Below are 23844 nucleotides of genomic sequence, written 5' to 3'. Positions count from 1 at the left end.
TAAAGAGCCCCAGTTTTATTCTAGGGGAGGTACGTTTATGCCTGTGGAGACCTATTTTTAGAAGGGCTCTCTCCAAGCATTCCTGGATGAATAAACAAAATCTAGAAACCTAGAAAAGAGACATAATGTATGGTGTGATCCTGAGTCGAACACACAGCTGACCTTTAGGAAATGCTTCGTGTGAATCGTCTGCTTCCCTCCAACTCAATATTCAGGCTCGCCTAGGGCCACACAAAGACCGGGCAGTGCACTGTCAGGTTTCTCAGGTGGCACCCGGACTGGAAAACACCCATATACACACATATGCATACACTCAAATAGTTATTTTCTATTTATGGAGCTTCACCTTTTTCAGTATGTTTATATTTCTTTCACCTCCTATTGCACTTCAGCCACTTCTCCCCAGCCGTCCCTTTCCCAAGAATACTGATGGGCAGGTGTCGTTATGAATAAGGGTCACAGAACAGGTTGGGGAGGGAGTTCATCTCTCACAATGTACATCTCGCTTGAAAATCCCTTCTAGCCGTTTCTCCCTTTTCTGTAGGTCCCTTCTTCTAGGCTACTGTGGCTCTCCTATGTGGTATCTTCCAGGATTTAGCCTTATTTAGTCTTCCTCACCCCTGGCCCCTTGTAAAGAAATTCCCCATCTCCCCCCATCCTTCTCACATGCAGAATAAGTTAACTAAATCCATTTCTATTACCAAATCTATCTGCTTGCACCTACAATTTTAAAAGTCTCCAAGTGGGGTGTTGACCATTACCCAGAAGTCAAGATTTTGTAATCATCGAAGGAAAGAACCTCTAATTGCCACGGTCTATGCTTCTTAAAATAGAATAGGAATTAAAAAATGACAAATAACTATTTTTTCTGGACTAACTTTCAAAATCTTTATTTTATGCACTGAAAGAGGTAGAAAAATTTATTTTTTGCCAGTTATGTTGGAGTTGTGTATAGAAACCTGAATCAATTGACCCTATACAAGCTCTGTCCAGAGCGTTTCCAGCCATGCAATATGAAAAATAGAAACATTATTCTTAAAGAAGATACAAGATACAAGCAACATTGTGCATAGGACAATGGTGCCCCAGTCCCCTTCAAAAAAGGCACCTTGGGACCTCACACCATTCTCCCAACCACCATCAGCTGCCCTGTCATGTTTTCCGCAATGTCATCGATAGTCTGAAATCTCTTCCCTTTCAAAGGTGATTTTCATTTGGGGAAAAGCCAGAAGTCAAAGAGCACCAAATCTGGGCTGTAAGAGGTGTGAGTCCTCTGGGTGATTCAATGTTTTGCCAAAAAATTCTGCATGAGACATCATGCATGAGAAGGCATGTTGTCACGAGGAAACTGCCAGTCACCAGTTGCCCATAGGTGTGACTTTCTGAATCATCCAAATAGTTTCTGCAGAGGATTGTTCAAGCTTAATCTAAAATTTGATGGAGATCCATTGCTCTGCTTGCTCACTCATTTTGAACGTGACGGCCACACAGTACACATGCTCACTCAATGGCATCTACTGCTGCCACTGACTGGTAGAGTGAAGTCATCATTGTTCATGCAGGTGCATTCTAGTCCACTCTCCTTGGCTGCCAGACGACATAGATATCGCACAAACCATTTTCGTGATATTAGCAGTGGCTGGACTTTTTTCACACAGGCCTCGTCATCTTTTAGGTTTGTTCCAGCCATGTTTTATTTACCCCACGAGCCCATCTCTCGGCCACACTCCAGGTTCAGTTAATAGGCAATACGGAATGGCAGAGCGTGTGATTGAGAAACCAGCGGTTTCGAATAAAAGCAATGTTCTAAAATCCTGTGTTTTGAACAGCATGTGTTTACTTTAATATGCTCACCTTCTATATTGTGACCAAGCCAACGGCTTTACAAAATAGAAAAGACGTTAACAAGTAGAGACATACCTCTACCAATTGAGGGACTCTCTCACGAATTAGGAAAAAATATCTATTTCAAACTGTCAAAGCACAGCTGGAACTTGAAAATTATATCACAAAAAAGATGTAGGTAAATTCTGAGAGAATATATGCTCCCAGCATTGGCAGCATCTCTTCCTTTCTCCCCCCTTCTTTTCTTCCTGTGGTATCATGAGGGAATTTGTAGAAAATGCAGAAAGAAATGTTCATATATACTAGTGAGACTGATAGTGGAAAAAAATGAGATTATTGTTGTGAGAAGATATGAGTTTTAAGATATTTTTTAAATCCATGATATAATCACCCTATAAATAGGGGTACTTCATACCTGCAAATGCTAAGGAAGGACATGAAGGCTTTTTATGAGGTACTTCATTCATTCTTTCCTTCAACTCTCATCTGTTAAGGATCTATTATGGGCTAGTTATTGGCTTATCATTGGAGAATAGATTATCCTACAATCTAGTGACAGAAAATGAAAAACACAAGGTACTCATGAGATAGTCTAATGGGTACTGGCCTGGGAAAATTCCAGTGCAGGCTCCAGGCTCACCCCTAAAGTTTGTGGGGCCTGGCACAAGTGTTCCATGGAGGCCCATGTACCTTCTTTTTAAGTACTTAAAAGTAATAAATCTAGCTATCACCTGTTTAATAAAACATTGAACTTTGACAAATATATAGTCATAGTGAAAGTAGAATAAATACTTGCTGACTTCCTCATTTTTGCTCTTTCAACCTTCTGATCAGCTGGGAAATCACAGGACAAAATTCTACTGGCTTCTATTCTTTTTTCCTGGGAGGCGGAGGGGAAACTCATTTTGTTTACCTGGAAAACCCTAACACATGTCTCTGTACACGCTATTCCATCTTCCAACGATATTCTCACCACTGTGACTCTTCCATACAGTCTCGATTTGTCCAACTCCTGTTTATCTTCAGGTCTTTCTCTCAAAGTCATTTCTTCCGGAGGACCCTCTGACTCTCAGTGCTGCGGGTTGTGTCTTTCCCCAGCATTCTCGGAGCGTCCTCAAAGTTCACTACCTTAACCCTTATGATATGATCATGTGATTGCTAGTGGTTTTAAGAAGGCAGATATTTCTTTTGTGGTTTTCACAAACTATCTGTACCTTGAGCAGAGTAGATCCTCAGTAAATCGGTGATGAAAAAAAAAATGAGCTCATGAATGAATAAATGAATGAGTGAATAAAAGAATAAATGGCAGGGTAAGAAATACAGACAAAAATGTCACAAGGGAAGCAAAGCTTTTGCCAGGATATTAGCAAGCTGAATTTGTGGAAGGGAATGAAAGACACAACCACAGGAAAAGCTGTGAGTGGGGAACAACCTGATGTGGCAGACAGAAATGCTGTTACCATTATCAAATGCCTACCGTGCGCTGGATATGTGCAGGTGCTAGTGCCAGCACTTACACAGCTGTTAAGTGACAGGCGCAAGATCTACTTCTGGCCGGTCCTGGTGCGCATGCTAATAAGGACCTTATAATATTGCCTCTGACCCCCTGAAAGAAACAGGCTCTTTCGGAAGCCTGAACCCTGTGTTCTCTTTGTCCCAAGTTGTAGCCCCTGAATGGTGTTTTTCAAGTGATAACTTAGGCTTTAAATTGCCAGTAACTTTCCTTTTTTAGTTATTTTTCCACCAGTAAAGCTTGCCCTTAATTCCATCATTTTTACTATCCATTATGGTCATATACAAGTGAGTTTACCTAAACAAACCAAAGCACTCAGAATATAAGAAGTTGTTTTCAGATAAATTGAAGGGGAAAATGCCTGTTTATCAGGCAATTTTTATAAGTGTGAAATGGACTGAAAGGGGATGTTATTTAGCATGAAATCATGTAGAATGACCCTGAAAGATTTTAAAAAGTAATCAAGAACATTCCATCTGCGACCCACCGATTCATAATGGTTTGTGAGTTTACCTTTCCAAACAAGAAAACAAATTTCTGAATTTATAATATATTTCGATGGCACCTAACAGTTCTGCTTAACAGATCTGTGACCGCCAGGTAACTCAGAACGGGTGAAACCGTGAAGGTAATGGTCTTCGTCTGGACCTGCCTCCCACGACTACCTCGTGCTTCCCCTTTCATCTGCCTGCTCACAGGTTTACTGCTCTGGCTCGTGGGCATTGACCACGTTCTGTAATATTACGTTCAGCGTTTTATAATATTTAGAACAGGCAGGTTCATATCACACCTTCTTCAGATGACATGGCGTGGAGCTTCTAGGAGAAGATGTGTATAGTAAAATATTTTTGAGGGGTGGAACAAAAAGCAAATACAGAAGGGCTTACAGAGTGGCCTGTGTGTGCGTGTGCTTTGGCAAGGCAGGGAAGGGCATTCAGCCCAGCCATATAAAAATGTCTGGAAGGTGTAACTGTGGGGGATGTTTATCTTTTTACTCTATAATTTCTATGATACAAATGTATTACTTTTATAAGGAGAAAAAAGAGACATGAAAAATCCAGAAATATATTTCCACCTTTTGTTTTTGGTCACTATTTCAAGCTCAAATTGCAATAATGCTTTTGAAAGGAGAAATTTAATCTGTTCAACTGTTTCTTACTGGTAGAAGTTTGAAAAAGGAAAAAATTACGGTCTGAGGACAGAGAAAACGTTAAAATTATGTGCTCTTGACGGGAGTACTATTATTTTTAAGTTCAGACTTGGGCCAGGCTAAAGGGTTCTATTTCTGTCTGTTACACCGGAAGCAGCTAAAATCTGAGTGGGGGGTGGGGAGGATGACGAGGGGATGGGCCTGAAGGCCCCAGCATGTTCTGGCGCATTCCGTGTGGAGGGAGCTTGGTCGTGGAAAGAGTTATCTGTTGAGGTGGTGTTTCCTTCATTTGGTTAGAATTCACTGAATCTCTACTCGGTCAGGCAATCCTCCAAGTACTAGGGATTTAGCCATAAAAACCAAAGGAAAAGCCATCCTTGCCTCATGGCGTTTTCTTCCAGAGGAAGGAGAGAAGTGCCCATGGACTGAGTAGAGGACTCGCCACACAGGGCGGTGGATCCCGGGGCTCTGCATGGCACGGTAGAGATGGCACTCCAGGACACGTGCCCTCCTGGGGGGGCCAACCCCACGTCCGGCTCCCCAGGAACGCCAGGACTGGGGAGGAAGACCAAGGTGGAAAAAGCTCTAGTGAACCAGCAGCTGGGCCTCTCTGGCTCCCTACGCCCCAGCACGGCACTCTGAGGGCCAGGGCTGGACACCCCTGGCTCCTGTTGGCCTCGCAGCTTCCTCTCAGTATCCTTGGTCAAATGAACTGACACTTAGCCCAACATTAAATGTCTGTGTGCACACGACGTACGAGAAAACAAACAGGCCCCGCTCTGCGGGCCGCGGGCACTAACCTGCATCAGCCCAACACTCCACACACACCGCGGCCCTCGTTTTCGGTCTGGCGGGAAGCGGTAGGCAGCTTGGCTGCATGTGGTATTTATTTATTTACACACCCACGCAATGAAAAATCCTATCCATGGGCAGATTTAAAGCCTTAGCAGATACTTACGAATTTTCAAAGAAAGTTTATATAACGCCTCATTTTTTTTTAAATCTGCAAACAGTAATGCTCGCTTTATAGACACAGAAGGGTTAGAATGGGAAAATGTAGGTTTATTACTAGTGTCATTATTCTCAATATTCTTAAGAATATGTCTATTTCTCAAAAATATGTATGCTCTTAAAAATGTAGCTTGTTAATTCCTCACTATATTTCAATATAGGGTGTATAATTTGGGTCAAAATGACATTCACAAAGGAATTTCCAGGCGACTTAAAATCATGCTGTACCACACGTGTGTCGTCTATGTGTTTGTGCTTGCGTACAGCTTTTGATTCATACCCCTGCATTCAAAACTGAAGCCAAGGAGCAAAAATCTATCAACTGCAATCCATTGCTTAAATGTTGGGAAAAGTGACTTTGTGGCTTCTGTTAAGAAATCCAAATGGACCCCAGTAAGATGTGTTGACATTCACATTCCAGCCAGGTTTTCTACTTTCCAATAAATACAAAATATTCTATGTTGTAGTTCGAGTCTGCAAATAGATTCAGAATTCATTCCTGTAAACTCTTTATTAAAATATATTTGAAAGTCCCTAATGCGAATATATAATCTGACTTACCATGATTAAAAGCCAGGCTCCTTTAATAGAAATGGAAGTACTCTGGATAAATACTCTAGCAATAATCCCAGCAAGAAAGATATTTAATTACGTTAACAAAAGATGTGCATTTCCCTCGTTCCCCCTTTATTCAAGCAGTTTCACCATTTTGTTCACAGAAGCCGTTTGTTGCTTCCTGCCCTGCCTTGGACATCTTTATTATTAACTGCTATAGCCCAGCTTGGTGGGATCCACTCACCTGTTCTCCTGCTCTGGTTTCTTCGTAGACTAGAGAGCTGACCTTTATTGAATTTTAATTTTAGCTCAAACATTTGATTCCTTCCATGGCTCAACGATGAATTCACTAAGTGAGCAAGTCAGAACAGCAGTTTCTCTTGAAGTTTTCTACTTTTCAAAACGATGCAAGGAACTGAACGATTGGGAGGGATTTGATGCTCGTTCTGGGTTTTCACGTACCCTTAACTTGAAAACGGCAGGCCCCCCTGTGTCCATCCACTGTCTTCCGTCAGGGCCTGGCACCGCGTGCGAGCGAGGAATTGTGAGGCTGAAAAGTGGGGCTGTTTTCCTGAGATGGCTATTTTCCTATATTTACAAAGCCCGGGGTAGTTCTTATTTATTTAGGTTTTGTAATCATGGGCTTTTTCAAACATCCAATGAATATCCAAGAGCCAGAGGTTTCATCTGGAGGAAGTACAGCTAATTGGCTTCTGGGATTCCACTGCACCCACTGCGGCAGAGGGAGGAAAGTCTCCCCGGGTGGGTGACAAAACCGAGAATAGAAAAAGGCTAGGTTGAGGCTGCACTTTCAGTGAGGTTTACATTCCCACTGGGAGCACCAAGACCCAGAAAGCAAAGAGCTGACAAGTGTCAAAGGTGAGATTACCTCTAAGAAAACTCTCTCTGGACCTGATTTTGGAACTGCTGACACTGATGAAGTCAAGGGGGAGAAAAAGCTCTACGATGTAGCTCCTTTCTAATAAGAACATCAGTGTTTAAATTCTTCAGAAGAAATGGCTGTTTATTTTGGTATTTCTACATTTTGCCAGAGAGAGTATTTTGACAAAAATCATGTACCGTGGTCAGTCTTGAGGAAATGTTCTTTAATCTACCCCTTCTCTTGGAGAGTAACTCTGTATTGTCTTATTAAAGACTGAAAGAAGCCCTTCCACACACACACCTCCTTAACTTTAAGCAGAGTTTCCTTAACTAATCATCCACAGAACACTATTTTCCAGGAATACCTATTAGCATTCTATGAAGTGTATTGTATTCTTCTGGTGTTGATATTGCAGCAATAAAACTAAGGAGATGGACTAAATGATGTGTAAGGACATATACCCAGTTCTTAATTTCAGGACCTCTTCTCTCTAGGAATGTAGTTCTTCCTGCTGCTAATCAGTTTCAGCATGTATCATATTCAAGGGCAGAAGCCTGTGTATTGAAACCTCAATCTCTTTCTTCTGCTTTAATGCAAATTCTTTCTTCTTTTCTAGCTCCTCCTTGAGCTTTTGGAGAGCTTGTCCTGAGGCAGCGCCGCGCTTATCAGAAATAACCCTTTCATTAGTCAGAAGACCACACGGGTCACCTGTCACAGTTCTTCTCAACATTAGTTCTTTGATAATTCCCTCAAAGAATCTAGTCTTCCTCCTTGGTAGCCTCATTTTCCTATAGAGCCTCTGGATTTAAATATTACAATAAAAAGGACAGAGGATTGAAGATGTAACAAATTTACAAGTGAAAGAGCCAAGGAAATGATCTGACTCTTGAATAACCTTCCCAATTCCTAACTCTTTCAGACTGCAGGCTCTTCCTCATTTTTTCTCCCCTAACCTCTGGCCTCACCCCACATGGTGGTCCAGCTTGAATGGGCTTCTGTTCACCCCTTCCCAGCACTGCCAGCCACTAAAAACACAGCCACCAGCGGCACTCCAGCTCACAAACTTCAGCCTATAGAGATCAAGGGCCGTGCGAGGCGGGCCTTCGTGTGTAATGAGGCAACCTGCACCCCTCTTACAATTCACTGACCATTTCTAAGATGTCTAAGCTTCTTAACTAATTCTGGGCCATCAATGTAATCAAGACTGATGTGTGTCATTTGGGAGCTATGACAGCAAAATGCCATGCACAAATCTCCAGTGTCTCATCCTTTGCTGTGGTGACAAGGTCCAGCTACGAAGCAGAGGCACTTCTGTCAACCTGGGTCCCTGAGAGGCTTCATGTAGCAAAGCCCCCTCCTCACCAGCGTGGGACAGGCAGGACGGGTGAGAAGTATTTGCTGTGTTAAGCCATTGCTGTCACAGCCCAGCCTGGTGATACACCCCTCCGCAGCCATTGGTTAAGAATTTTCGCCAGCTCCATAGTGGGCAGGGCCAGGAGGCAGATCTCTGGACACAGTAGCGAGGGTGAGAAAGGGGGCTGATATTCAGGTATGGAGAGAGTGCCCATTTGTTAACATGCCTTTAGCTATCCTCACAGATATATTACACGTGCATAAAGTCTTATATTAAGCAATCCGGAAGATTGCATTACAGGTTCCTCACCTTGAGGGCCCACCTGACCATCGAAGTCAACGTTTTAGTGCCCTGAGTGGCTTAGGTGAGGAAAGTAGCACTCACCCCGCTCCCCTTAAATAATTCAGTCATAGCAGCCTTCTTTCAGTCACACTGTCTTTGCACAGAATGACACGGCTAAGTAGCAAGGAAACCGTAGAAACACATGCTCTGATTTCTCAACAGGAAAGTGTGCTGAAGCCATTTCTAATCCCTTTACGATTTTACTTACTATAGACACTCTTCCCCCCCAAAAATTAAAAAGGCCAAAATATATATATATTTTTATCTAAGTCATACCTAATGATGATATGAAAAATAAGTTAGGACTTCTAGTCTAGCTTCCACTAAATTTGTTCTATATAAATGTGTTATGCTTAAAATATGTAAAAAATTTAAATAATACAGAGCACATTAGCTTAGGACAGCCATGCTATTACCATGACTCAGCTCTTAAGGGTAAAAAAAAAAAAAAGCCTTGACCCCTGTTTTGACAAGAAGCAAGTAGAGTGTAGGTGAATGAGAGGGGGGAGAAAAGACATATAAATAACAATCTTTCAAACTTCCGTTCACGAATATTGTTTTGTGTCATCACAATTGCACAATGAAATATGAAAGTTCAATTTCCTCTTCATTTCCTTTTAATAAAACTTCTGTTCATTTCATTTCTGAGAGAAGATTGAATCTAAATTACTTTGACTTCTCTTGGCCTAACTTTGGTGAGCACTACCTGATAGGAAAACGCAGGCCTTTGTGAGTCTCGCCCACGGAAATGCGGCAGCGCCGCCTCCATCCTTGCTCTGTGCTGATCATTCTCTCCGATGTGGCTCTCCCGGGGGAGCAGTGAGTGTGGGCGGCCGACCGCGTTGGAAGACTTACTCCCTCTCCTCATCAGGCCATTTGCAGAAAGAGAAAATCTACAAAGAGCCCCTTGTTGTTGTTCTTTTCTGTTTGTTTGTTTTGTCATCCATTCCATAGCAATCATATTTCCTAGTGAGGTGGCATTTGAATTCACACTTATGTCAAATATATTTTTGATGAACACCCATATAATGGGTTGAATTGTATATCCCAAAATTCAAAGATTGAAGTCATTGCCCCCAGTGCCCCAGAACATGACCTTATATAGAAATAGGGTCATTGCAGATGTAATTGAGTTCATACTGGAGTAAGGCAGGCCCCTAATCCAATGTAGTTCATGTCCTTATAAGAAGGGGAAATTTGGACACAGAGACACATCCACTAGGGAGATGTCAAGTAAAATTGGAGTTATGCTGCCATAAGTTAAGGAAATACCAGCAAGTAGGAGGCAGTCTTTGAACAGATCCTTTCTAGCAGCTGCAGAGAGGGTGTGGTCCTGCTGACAGCTTCCTCTCAGACTCCCAGCCCAGCACAGTAAGGCAATAAATTGGCATTCAAGTCCATGGTAGTTTGTTGCAGCAGCCCTAGCAAGGACAACCCAGAATGTCACAGACATGTTGCCTGCTTCCAATGGTACCTTATTATCTAAGACTAAACAAAACAAACAAAAAACTGGCATGGCTTTTAAAGAGTTCTTGTCACCTGGCCTCTGTGTACTTGTTCAACCTAACACTTCTTCCATATCATTTAACCTTTGAAATATTCATTCTTATTCTCCTAAAAGTGCCTCCTTCTTCCACCTCTGGCCTCTAAATATGGAATTCCCTCTAGAAACATTGGACAATATATGGTTTAACCTTCATAAAATTCTTATTATATTCCAGCAGTGGTATAGTCAGAGGAGTAAGTAATGATAGGCTATGTTGTCTAATTTAATTAAGGACGAGAATGAAAACATAAAGGGTATGTTCCACCAAAAAAAAAATATATATATATATCGTTGTAGATGAATTGGAAGTCTCAAGAAGATCAAAGAACTTTTTGGATTAATGATAATAGAGCAGTGAGATAGAGAGATGTAAAGTATTAAGAGCAGAGGGCTGTACCTGAAATAAAGATTTTGCAAATGATGCAGTGATTATTCATGTCTCAGATATGATCACTAGAATGTAACCCTGAGGTAGGAAATGGTAGGCTAATATAAGTGAGTTCAGGGACTCATGAGACCAGATTGTTGAATAAACGGTTCATGTGAATGTTGTATTTTCTAAGAATAATAACTAACAGTGGTAAATAATAGATAGGGATCTATTGGCTAAAATTTTTAATGAGTGAAAATAAGTGACCAGAGAGCTAATGAAGGGAAAGTACATAGAATGATCTGATTTTATGTGTTTTAAAGAAACTCAGGTTATAGGGGAGGAAGGAAAGTAAATGGTCTGGATCAGCAATAAAAAACAAGGAGTCCCATGCCACTGAAAAGCCCAGTGGAAATCATGGGGTGAACAAAAATAAGTTTCAAACTCTCCAAATACCACATAAAGAGAGAACAACTAGATTACAAAACCAAAGTTGATAGATAACATTTAGAATAAAACTAGGTGACAGAGTATCACCACAAACACTAAAATTCAAGTGAGTGAGCACAGGTATCAGTGGTCACAAAACCTGCATGGCTTCTGTTTTGGGAGGAAGAAGGGAGGCACTGAGAAGGCAACATTGACCAAAAATAGCCAATAGATACTCACTAAAGCGCCGAACCTGAAACTGGGAGGCACTTTGACTTTTCCAATGATAGGGGTGGGGGCAGTCTGTGCCCTGTGGATTTTTTCATCTGACCTCCCAGCCTCCCTGTTTGGAGAGAGCCACGTACTCACTATTATTGAGCCTCCTCTATTCTAGCCATACCCTAACCTCTCACTCACTGTTAGCTTTTTGACATTGCAGAAGACTACCCAGAACCCTAGAACCCAGCCTCCCTGCTGCATGCTTTTTTCCCCCTTCCCAGACCTACTTAACTTTGATATTTTCTGTGGTTAAATGCATTTGGGAAAGAAAGACTGGGGCCCTGGGGAATGGGATTAAAGTCATGCTCCCAAGTTTAATTACATGTTGCTTGCTAGAAGGAAAGCAGACCAAACCAAGGAACAAATCACTAGCCAAGGATGCATAGCAGATGGGAATCAATTCAGAGCTCATATGGGTGCCAACATTATCAATAAGGTTTATCCTTAGGGGTAGGCAGAGAGCTGATCCACAGTGAAGAGATCTCCTCCCAAAAACCATACATTCTGACTTCCGGGAAGACTCTCCTTACATAAGACCTTCCCCTGGATCACAGGGATCTCTTAAAGCTGATCCTCATAATGCTCTTGTACTTGTAAGCATAAAGGCATCCATATCTATCTATCTAATATCTACCTACCTACCTACCTACCTACCTACCTAGATTGCAGCCTAGAATGGTAGAAAGGGCACATGCTGTGACATACATAATACAGGTTGAGATTTAAGACCTGACTTTGAACAATTTATTTATTATCATGAGCCATTGTTTCCTTAAGTTAAAATGGCACCAATAACATCTATGAATTGCCACAAAAATCAAATTGAAGAATACAGATAGAGTGCAAGTGCTTTTCTCTGATTTGGTAATCCATAACTATTTGCTATTAGTAATATTGCATAAGATGTTACGTTATACACATTTGTTACAATGAAAGTTTTTCAAACCATATTTTATTCTCATGTTCTGACTTGCATGAGAGTCCTCATGGGGAAGACTGGAGAGAAAATATTAAGATCAAAACTATTTCAGAGAACACAGGAGGGGGTTCCCCTGCAGCATTGGCCCTTGACCTGCCGTTCCTGCTTCAGGACTTGAAGTCTGCCTGCGACCTTCTCTGTGCTAATTAGTACTGAAAGGGTCCCTGGGGCTTGAAAGGAGGCTTCTTCCCCTGAATCCACATTTCCTGTGTGGCTGGCTTCCAGGAGTTTAGGCTGCAGGCCGAAGGATGCAGATCGATCGGGTGGGGCACATGCTTTTCTCGGGATGAAGTGAATAGAAGAAAAGAAGAAAGAAAGGGAATGTCAAAGGACTTCCTAATGAGATCTCCCCTTGTTGTGAGCCCTCTGGGCCAAGGAATTAGTGTGCAGATCATGTGTGAAGGAGTGTGGCCACAGCTATAGAATAACCTTTAAATGCTCAGAGAATGTGGAGTAGTTCTGCCCTGTGCCTTCCCTGACGGGGTATGCTGAGAAACAAGATGTCCTATTTCCAAATGCAACTCCTGCAAAAGGCAATAGTACTAAATACAAATTCTAATAAGCAACTCTAATACATATGTCGTTAATAAACACTATGAGACTCCACCCTTTGTATGTGCCAGTGGGCTTTAGAGAGAGAGCTCTTCCTCAGAAATCTGCGATGGGCAGGTGTCCCAGTCAGAGCTAAACTGCATCATTTTTTGACCCACCCACAAGTCTAATAATGAGAAGTGTCCTCCTTAGTTTATGGGAGTAAATACTACATGGTACTCTCTTCACCTTCTTCCTCCTCCTCCTCCTTTTCTTTCTTTCTTTCTTTTTTTTGTTTTAATTCCTTCCTTCTTTGAATTATGTGCAGCCTATAGGCATCAAACATGCAGTAAGGGGTGTGATTTTTTTTTTAAGTTTTAGAAAGTACAAGATAGGAAGAAACAAAAAGTACTGAGGCAATCTCTAAATAAATGGCTGTCCTGACTGATTAACTTCTTATTTGAAGTAGATGTCTAAGGCATCTTATTTTTAATCAATTTTTATTAAACACACACACACACATCCCTACACTTTGACCTTTTCTGCTCAACCTTTTTGGAGGTGAGGAAAGCATTTTTCATGGTTCCCCAAGTGCTCACAAGTTTATCAGCAAACCATGCACATTCAATCACGCTCCACTAATGAACTGCTGCTGTCAATTTAGTCCTCATAAAAGCACAAGTGAGGCAACACATAGAGCAGTGATTCCTGAGCCCTGGTCTGTGATACCCCAGGGTGTCTCCAATTATTTCCAGGAGGGGGTTGAGGGTGTCATGAAATTCTCTGACAAAACTAATTTCAATCCACTTCAATTTGCAAAATTGAAGGCCACACAGCACTTTGATTAAGAAGGACATTTCAGAAAATCAAGTGAGTCACAGTGGGGCATTGAGAATGGAAAAACAAACAAACAAAAAATTTTTGGTGTAGAAATTTATAACTATATTTTTCTTCTTTTCTCCTCATAGCAGGTGGTGGCTCCTACTGCAATTCTGATACTTAGGTAGATGCTAACGTGCAAAGGAGAAGAAAGTAAAATCATCTAATATTTATTGGGAATTTTCAGTGTGCAGAGCATTGTAAGAGAGGTTTTTGCATATTACATTTCATATCCTTATGCGGTAAAACCAATATGGAAGGGAACTGAGAGCTTAGAGACACTAAATAATTAGCTCAACTTCCGAAGTTGATAAAGCATGGAGCTGGAAGCTGAGCTTATAGCTCTCTAATTTCAAAGCTTCTATTTTTCTCATTAATATGTTTTCATAAATAGGATATGAGAACCCACAAAGACGGTATGGTCTGACAGGAAAGAAAAACCACCTGAGGACTCAAGGACAGTTAAATAGATGCAAGACAATAAAAGAGTGTTGAATTTTATGATGAAGAAAAAAATATGGTGAGATATCAATGTGGGCTAAGGGAAATGGAAGGTTTCATGAACTAATGTGCATAAGACCCTGAAGAATCAGTAAAACTGGAAGACACTGAGAAGGACAGAAGTAGGATTTTAAGTAAAGGAATAGGTAGGAGAATTTAGCTGGATGTGAGAAAGGCCACCTCAGTCATAGGAAGATTTGATTGCCCAGAGTGGCCAGTTCGGGTAGAGCAGTAGCAGGAAACCCATTTAGTTAAGCAGTGAATGGCCAGACTCAAGAACTGTTAAACCTGGACAGGCAGCTGTTCCTTGTCTTATCTATGTTTTTTGTTTTTTTTTGTTTTTTTTGGATGTTTTAACTATCTCTGCATACAGGAGAAGACCAGCAAAGAGCTCTGCATTAGTTGGAAGTTAATTGTCTAGGAGTTCCCTTTAGCATCATCACTGACCTGAATCTTAATCCAAAATGTCTTCATACCTTGAAATTAAATGATAACACAGTATTTGTATGATTGCTAAAACTATAATTTATAGCCCTGATTTCTTGACAGATTTCCAGGCCTTTGAATCAAGCACTTATTTGACAGCTCCAAGGGGATGTGTCTAATCAGAACATTCTAACTTAATATACCTAAATACAACTCTTCATTTCACCCCTTCAGTAAATATATATATTTATAAAACTTGATATATTTTTTTCTTGCAGTGCTACCTCAGCCACATAATTTTGGTTTCTTCTTCCATTCTTGGCAACTTCTATGCAATCCGTTCTCCAAAACACAGCCAAAATGTACTTTTTAAAAAATGTAAGTTCCTATCTCTAAGTGTCTCCAGTGTGTTTCCATAATTCTTAGAAAGGAATCTAAATCTTATTTCCTTGGCCACAAGCCCTTACGTGGCTTTCTCTCTGCCTTCTTTAATGCCATAAATCAAGCCATTTTTTTCCCGTCTCAATGGCCCAACTACACTGGTCCTGCTTGTTTCTCAGCCTTGCCAAAGCCATTCTTGCCGCCCTGAGATCTCTGCACCAGCTGTTCACTGCCTAGAATGTTCTTCCCACCAATCTCTGTCATGTTTGTCACTTTTTTGGCCTTTCAAGTATTAACTTGAATGTCACCTCTTCAGAGAAGCCTTCCTAGCCACCATTCTAAACAAGACACCCTGTTATGGTCTGTCAAATTGTTCCCCACACTTTGCTGCACTGTACTCACTATTATCTAAGTTTTTCTCAGCTATCTCTCAGGTTAGCTTTATCTTTCCTTTCTCTCTGAGCCCACTAGTATGAGGGCCAAAAGTCCTTCCCTCCTGGTTCACCTTTTACATGTCAACATACCTGGCCTTGAGGATGGCTCAGTAGGCATTTGCTGTGTTAAAGAAATAGTCAACCAATGTCTGAGTAGGTATTTGACGTTATGAAAATACACATTAGTAGGCTTGATCGACTAGGGGATGACTTGAATCTAAATATATAAATCTAAATATTCCAGGAAGTGGGAATGGGGGATCAGTACACTGGGGACAGCTGGAATGGAGCAGAAAAGGAGAAACAGAAGAGAAATATCATAGGGAAATTTAGAAATATTTAGTGACTGATTGCTCTGAAAATATATAAAGCTTTTTGCATCCTAGCCTCAGCGCTCATATACAATATGGAGACTGTAAGGTGAAGAAAGTCCTTTGTCAGGAATATGGAAAGTGATGCCCTTTAGAAATGATGTCGTACATTCAAGGGAAAGTATCCATTAGGAAATTTACTGACCTAACATGGTGGGAAAACCATAAAACTTCAGGTATTGACTTTGGCAAACGTGGTAGATAGGAATTTGTTGAAAAATATTCAGTCCCCTTCCATGATTCTACATAGGGAATGGACTTCTCTGCCCCTTAAATTTCAGCCCATTTATTTGACGTTTTTAGATAACATGAGACATGATGCAAGCAGTTTTGGAATACGCTTGAAGGGTGGGCTTTGCCTCTCAAGCCTCTGCCGTTCTGAAGGAGGGTGAGAGACCGTATGCAGCCTGAAGTCAAGCCCAGATGAGCCCGGGTAGGCCAACTGAAGCCCAACCAATGTGAAAGAAGCTGTGCAAAAATAAGTAATTATTATTTTAAGACAATAATTTTGGAGTGGTTTGTTAAGCAGCAGTGTGGAAATTTCCGATTGAGGCAGAATTGTCAGACAAGTTAAGGACTCAAAACTGTTAAAAGAATTGAACTTGCTGAATGAGTGAGAATAGGATATTACAAGTATAATTAATGATTAAATACTGAAAGATTCCTTCATTAAAAATAATGAATAATTATTCATTCACGGCAGCATAACTCCTCTCTCTAACAATATTATTTTAATTCACCCACTGATTCACTTATATATTCATTCACTCAAAATTATATATTGAGTGGTTTCCATGAAGATTATACAAGAAAACTAGATAAAATGTGCATGGCCACCTTGATATCCCAACTTTCTAATGTACTTTTCTGCAAACTCTTCCCAGATGTATAACTACGTCCTCAGCTGTCTATTATACTCGAGATCTATATTTTAAAATGTCAACATAACCTCTTGGATGTCCCAAAGGTATCTTGAATTCAACATATCCAAATATTAGTTTATTAACTTTCTCACCTTTTAACCAAGAACCCACCCCTCTTCATGTGTTTCCCACATGTAAATCTGTCATCACTTCGCTCAAGCCAGAAAACCTGGACCCTTAATTTCTTCCTTCTCCTATTCCATTCCCCCACTCCCTTCTCCCACCACCAAGCCTATCTCCTGAATGTCTCTTTGGGTAGTTCTCTCCTCTTTGTCACATGCTGTCACTACGCTAAGGGAAAGTCTCTTATTCCATTAGAACAGGCATTTTGCGTGTGTGTGAGAAATAAATGATGAAAAAATATGTACGGAGCTTATACAGTTTCTAATACAAGGATATCATTAGTTTTTCTCTGGCTCAGGAATCCATACTCATCTGCTAAACATCAGCAGAAATGCCACCTCTGTGTGGAAGCTGAAGGTAGCATGTGAGATGGTGAGTCGGCAGGCCTGGGGAAAAATAGAAACACTTCTGCTAGCAGTTTACCCTATGAGCCATAAAGAAGGTAGGGAAGAGGAACACTCAAACCTAATACTTGCACACAGAACTGGTTTTCATTTCAAAACTTTAATGAATAAGCCAGAAATTAGAGCATTAAATTTATTTTTTCTTAATTCCCACCAAATATTTTACAAAGAATCTCCTGACAGACTAGTTTATTTAAAAAAGGAAACACCAGACCTTGAGAACCTCAATTTGACTTATTAAAATAAATGAATTTTAGCTTTGTTTGTGCTTAATCTTGGCTGGAAATTTACTTTACCCAATCAGGAGTTAACAAGCCCCACAGGAGAAATCAAGTGTCGCATAAAAATTCCACAGGAAATCCACCAATAAATCAGGGCAGGCAAGGCTGTATATATGGAGATTTCTAGGCCTCCTAAAGTCTATTAAAAACCTTTAAATCCTACTTTAGACAAAACATGAAGGAGGGTTGGGAGCTCTGACATTCCTGAGAGGCACTTCTGTATCTACATACTAATATTTAATCATTGAAAATGTCTATATATCCAAAATTAAGTCACTTATGCTTGGTGTGTATATAACACATTAATTTTATATAAACTTGTGTTCTGACATAAAGTAGTTTGTATGAGAGGGAAATCAGACCCTCTGGAGCTGAGCACAGAACATTTCTTCTCCTCTCCATCCTTTATCCAGTGACAGAGGTGATGATGGCCTGATAGTCTGGCACTTGGAGAGCAGTTCTTGATGGCATCTTTCCCACCTCTCTGCCAAAATACCTATGACGACACTGACATGGGTGAGAAATCAGGTCTCTGAAAATTAGACAAGACTGTCAATTTTACTACCACGGTTTCCGAGGAATTTCTGTGCGCCCTAGTTCTGAAGTCAACAAACAGAAAAGCACTCGGCGTAGAGTAAAGCGGTCGTAAGTGAGGCGATTCCTAATTGATTCTCCCATTCCTCGGTCCTTCCTTCACATGCTCATATTCTGTAATATGCTAAATATTTCACAAGCTGTCACTCACCTCACCCCTAACATTGAATGCCAACTTGTCATTTGATTGTGTGCCAGGTGGGGAGGGGGTTTCCCAAATCCGGCTACTTTTAATACCACTCCCCCATAGAAATGTTCCTTTTTAGAGAAAGTGTGAAACTTCAAGAAGACTATGGAGCAGGAAGTAAGAAAAGATGGCAGACGATTGCACCCCTGGAGACGGAAACAAGTCCTTAGTGAAAGTTGGGGCAGGGTCTTGGTGATAAAGAGCTCTTGCAGCGGTTCATCCAGCTCTGACTGTTCATCCCCTCCAGTCATGCGCAGCCCCAGAGAACCAGGGCCTGGAGAGCGTGCACAACCCCATCTTTTACAGCAAAGTCGAACCGCCTCACACGCAGCGTCCTATGGACTTTCAAAGAGACGCTGGCCAGCACTCCAGTGAATGGCGGGGCCACAGTAAATCCACGTATTCTGTTTATTGCCAAATACCAAAAACAAAAGCAGTACAACCGAACGAGAGACACTCTGGGCCATCTGCACGTAGAGGAAGAAAACAGACCCTGTCGGCTCCCTGAGCAGCAGCATGGCGGTCAGCGAGAACGACTGTCTTGCGAGAGGCGGTGGAACGGGAGCCAAGAAGGAAGCGGTGGATCCATTTTCTAAGAGAGATTGGTAGGAAGCGAAAGCTCCAGCTACGTCCTACGTAAGAAATATTGGGAAAACAGCAGGCACGAGGACTCAAGGAAAAAATCGCATCTGATGGTCTCAAGGGTGGTATTTTTGAAGTGAGCCTAGCTGATCTGCAGAATGATGAAGTTGCATTTTAAAAATTCAAGTTAATTAGTGAAGATGTTCAGGGCATAAAATGCCTGACTAATTTCCATGGCCTGGAACTTACCCATGACAAAATGCACTCCACGGCCAAAAAATGGCAGACCACAACTGAAGCTCACATGGATGTAAAGACCGCCGATGGTGATTTGCTTCACCTATTCTGTGTTGGTACTACTAAAAAAAAAAAAAAAAAAAAAAATCAGCAAGGCCTGTTATGCTCAGCATCAGCAGGTTCCCTCAAGTCCAGAAGAAAATGATGGAAATCATGACCTGAGAGAGGCAAATTACTTGGAAAAAATGGTCAATATTCCTGATAGGATGGGAAAAGGCAGAAGAGTGGAAAAGGCTTGCCAATCTATTTGTCTGCTCCACGATGTCTTTGTTAGAAAAGTCAAGGTGCTGAAGGAGCCCCGGTTTGAATTGCGAGAACTCACGGAGCTTCATGGTGAAGACAGCAGTTCTGGGAAAGCTTCTGGGATGAGACAGGTGCTAAAGTTAAATGAGCTGGTGGACATTGGCCCCCAGTACAAGAATCTGCTTCAAATTCAGACATTTAATGAGGACAAATAAAAAAAAATCTTATTTTGATAAAAAGAAAATAGACTCTTATCCTAAAGACCCAATGAGAGGACAAGCAGGCCTTCCTTTCATAAAATAACAGACTGAAGCAAATATTATGTACCCATTTACAGTGAGACCAGCAATGGACAGGAACAGACTTAGCCTCACTCATGTAGTTCTAAAATATACATCTTATCTCCTTGGCCATTTTTATAAACGACTTAGAGCATATTAAGTGTCTCTCTGTTTTGTGGCAGGGAATGAAACGTGATGTGGTCTTTATTCTCCACTCTGAGTCCTCTGTACTGAGAATGAGAAGGGCGGAACAAATGCAGCCTCTCTTCCCCTTCCCACACGTCTTCAGTTACTGCACAGGGGCACAATTCCCATGTTTCCCGTTTCTTTCCATTGAAAAACACACTTTAACTTTATTTTCAAAGTTCTCAAAATAGAAACTCAATCACAACAGCTTGATTTGGCTGTTTTATAAATTAAAGTCCCCCATTTCAAGTTGGTCCTCAACTTCTCCTACTCTCCATTTCTACCACTGAAGAAGGGAGTGATGAGGTTTAACCTGTGGTCTGTGGAGTTGAGGAGCTACTGGGTTAAATCTGGATGAGAGGTAATTGGACAGGTCTCTAATCCCTGTCCGTGCTTCAGCCAGGGCAGGTCAGCACTCACCTGGTTTACGCAGTGGTCTTTGGCATGAACACACATCCTGTTTTAATCAGAGTCCTCCAGAGAAACAGAAACAATAGGAGGCTTATTAAACAGACTTATTGTAAGGAGCTGTATCACATAATTATAAAGGCTGATAAATCCCCCCATCTGCTGTCTGCAAATGAGACCCAGAAAGCCAGCGGTGTAATTCAGTCCAAGTGTGAGAGCCTGAGAACCGAGGGCGCTGCGGGCAGGAAAGATGAGGTGAATGTTCCAGCTCAGGCACCGGAGTCCTTCCTCCCTCCCACTTTGTGTCCCTTCATGCCCTCCAGGGGTAAGAGAGGGGAGATTGCTTTACTGAGTCCATCAAGCCAAATGCCAATTAAATGGCCATGCCATTGAATATTTTTAATTGTAAAAGATACTGATGCTTAGTCAAATTCCTTTCAGTGAATTTTTCATATTCACAATGAAAAATGGGAATAGTTTGCTCTAACACATCTAACCTGTCAGTATCAAAGATGCAATCTAGACGAAATTTACAATATTAGAGCATTGATGATGATAAAATAACTTCTTGTTCCCTTTTCCTGATATCATATATACTAAAATGAGCGTGCTTCAGGAGAAGGGGGCTGGCAATGAGACGTTTAAAAATGTGTTTCTGATGCTGGTTATGCAGAAAGTTTTCCCTGCCTTAAACTTGACAGAATAAAATGTGGAAACTTCACTTTTGTTTTTCTGACTAACAAAAATATTGAAATAACACGATTAATGGGAAAAATCAACTGTTGAACCATTTTGTCATCAACTGTTTTATTTGAACCAATGGAATTCAAGGACATTAGGCTTTTCTGTTTTTATCATAAATTTTACTTTAATGTCTGCATATAGCTGATTAGGAAATGTAGACTGTAATTTAAAAGAAATACAGCAGCAGCAAGGGTCTATGGAAAGATCTCCTTGAGAGATGTATTAGCTTAAAGCTCTATCTAGACCACTCATAAATTTTTGGAGGGAAATTGATTTTGTTTCCTCTTCACTGCTGCAGTAAATAATCTTAGAGCTTAGAAACAATTCCTATGTAAACTTTTTGGGATATATTCAAAAGAAGAGAATCTGTCTCTGGCAAAGGTATGATATCACTTATACAACTATAACACTGTGCCTTGATTAAAATAAAAGCCCTTCTAAACTATTTTGGATAATATATACACTATAATGGATTTTATTCTGAAACATGTAATATAACTAAAATAGAAAGTAAAAGAATAGAATAGACAATACCGTGTGGCGAAATTGCCTTCCTCCATCCATCCATCCATCCATCCATCCATCCAACATATATTGTTATCACATCTGCTATGTGTCCAGCCCTGTGCTGATAACTGAAGACACATTTTTTGAGGAAGCTCATAAAATCCTAACTGAGTGAGTATGGACACCCACAGTATGATACATGATAGATAGTGATGCACTGTAAAATGTGTATGTTGAAGTGCGGATGAATAGAGAAGTCCAAGGTGGCAAGCAGACTATGTGAACTTGCTAAAATAAGAAGCAAAATAATACTGAATATAAGGAAGTGGGCTTTCACCTAAGACAGATCTACATGGTAGAATCCCTGTATTAGCAACTTTTGGCCACTTGCTAGGTGTGTGATTTTGGCCCAGTCCTTAACATCTCACAACTTTAGAATGTCCAGTGTGAAAAAAGGAAGAAAGTTCCACTCAGAAATTCTGTGAGAATAAAAAGATGCAGAAGTGATTATGAATATTGTCAGAGACATTACTTGTTCTCCTTTCCTCTCCTTTATAAATTTACCAGTTGAGGAGGAGGCGTCAGTGTGTGTCCGTGTTTCAAGCTGTCACTGAAGGGATGTAGCAGAACCGAGGACCAGCTGGGTGTCCCCTGCGGCGAAGAGTCGCAGGTCAGAGGACGGAGTCACCGCTGAATGTTGAGGGAGTGTGTGTGCCACTCTGGCTTTTTATGTTGCGCCCATTAACCTACTTAAATACAGTAATAAAATGACACAAACACCATCAAAAGAATTCAAAATTACTTTGATATGCCAAATGATTTCTGAGTACCAATATTAAAAATCAAAATGGCCCCTTATATCACAACAGATGTTAATTATTTAGTCGGAATTAACTTTATTAAATGTAAAATTCAGAAAGAAATATTTTAAATAAGAAGCAAACACAGTTGGCTAATAAATCATGGAGAGATAAGACTTTTCTACTTACTAAGCAATAAAATGACATGAGAGAAGATGAAGAGATTTGACTCCAGAAAGGTGAAAAATTTTCAAACACTGGAAAAGTAAAAATTAACTCAAAAACAAACTGAATCAAAAACTTACAGCTCTACATGTATTAATATGTAACTAAAGAACTATTTTGTTTAACCTTTCTAGACTCTAGATATAGTCAGTCAACATTGCGTCCTTCAAATTTGTATTAAATATAAAAAGGAAGATCATTAATGTCACTCCTACTAATCCAAGAAGCCACCAGAGCAAATGTTACTTTCTAACACTGAGTGATGCAAATGTTTCCATCAAAAAAAGAAAAAACATATACATAATCAGTGTATTTCTCTGGTAGTATTTGGTAGGGTAGAATGAGACATTACATACTTACCAAAATATATTGTCACAACTTCAGGATTCTAATTATAGCAAGTTTTCTACTTTCTTCCCTGCTTCATTTGAAGCTTATCATTGGCACTTATCCTAAAAATAAAAAAGAGCTATATTGAAATTAATAATCCAGCATCAACTACCATTTACTGAACTCCAACTATGTACCTAAAACTGTCCTGGCTGTTTTGACTTCTATTTTATTTTTCAATTCTAACAGAAACCTATAACATGGGTATTTTGATTGGAATGAAAATAAAGAAACTAAATGTTAGATGAGGTTAAGTAAGTTGCCCTAAGTGATGTCACTAAAAAGAATTAGTTTCTAAATTCTTATCCAAATTCTAAACTCTAATATACACTCACATCCCATATGATTGCTTCAAGAAGGTTTAACTTATGAAAAAGATTATAAAACAACATAAGAGAGGAGATGAAACCAAAGGACTCTCCTTTTCAAAGGGAACAATGACCCTGAATGAGCTGACCCATTGTTAGGCAGTGCCTTTACCTTCTGTCTCAACACAGGTAACCCCGTCTGTATGAAAATCTATATCTCATCTGTACAACCTAAATAATTAGTGTTACCAGGGGCTGAGAGTCTTAATCTTTATTTCAACTGAGAATAATGCTTAAAAAAATAATGGAGAGATTCAGAATTAAACACTTTGGGATGCAGCTTGGGCATCGGCGCTTCCTCTTTCAAGCCTCCCCAGGCGATTCTCATGTGCAAGGTCAAGAACCACTGCTCTCCTTGCTTGGCTCTTTCAAGAGAGAGAATTGGGGTTTGTGAACTATATTTCCTGTTAAAAAAAAACACAATATTCCTAATTAGGTTGCACAGTTTAATAAAACAATAACAAGTGTCTTTTTTTTTTTGAAATTATATGTAGTCACTGCGGTTAGTTAGCTCATGCTGGT

At 40.5% G+C, this 23844-nt stretch overlaps 1 pseudogene; it reads left to right on the top strand.

Annotated features, from left to right (window-relative positions):
* The first annotated feature begins 18807 nt into the window (after positions 1 to 18807).
* LOC129075143 (40S ribosomal protein S3a-like) lies at positions 18808 to 19615 on the top strand (annotated as a pseudogene).
* Positions 19616 to 23844: the final 4229 nt, after the last annotated feature.

The sequence above is a fragment of the Pteronotus mesoamericanus genome, unplaced genomic scaffold, assembly GCF_021234165.1.
Source record: "Pteronotus mesoamericanus isolate MK-2021 breed Mesoamerican mustached bat unplaced genomic scaffold, CSHL_Meso_final contig_52, whole genome shotgun sequence".
In the NCBI taxonomy this organism is placed as follows: domain Eukaryota; kingdom Metazoa; phylum Chordata; class Mammalia; order Chiroptera; family Mormoopidae; genus Pteronotus; species Pteronotus mesoamericanus.
This window is presented reverse-complemented; position numbering and strand designations above follow the sequence as displayed.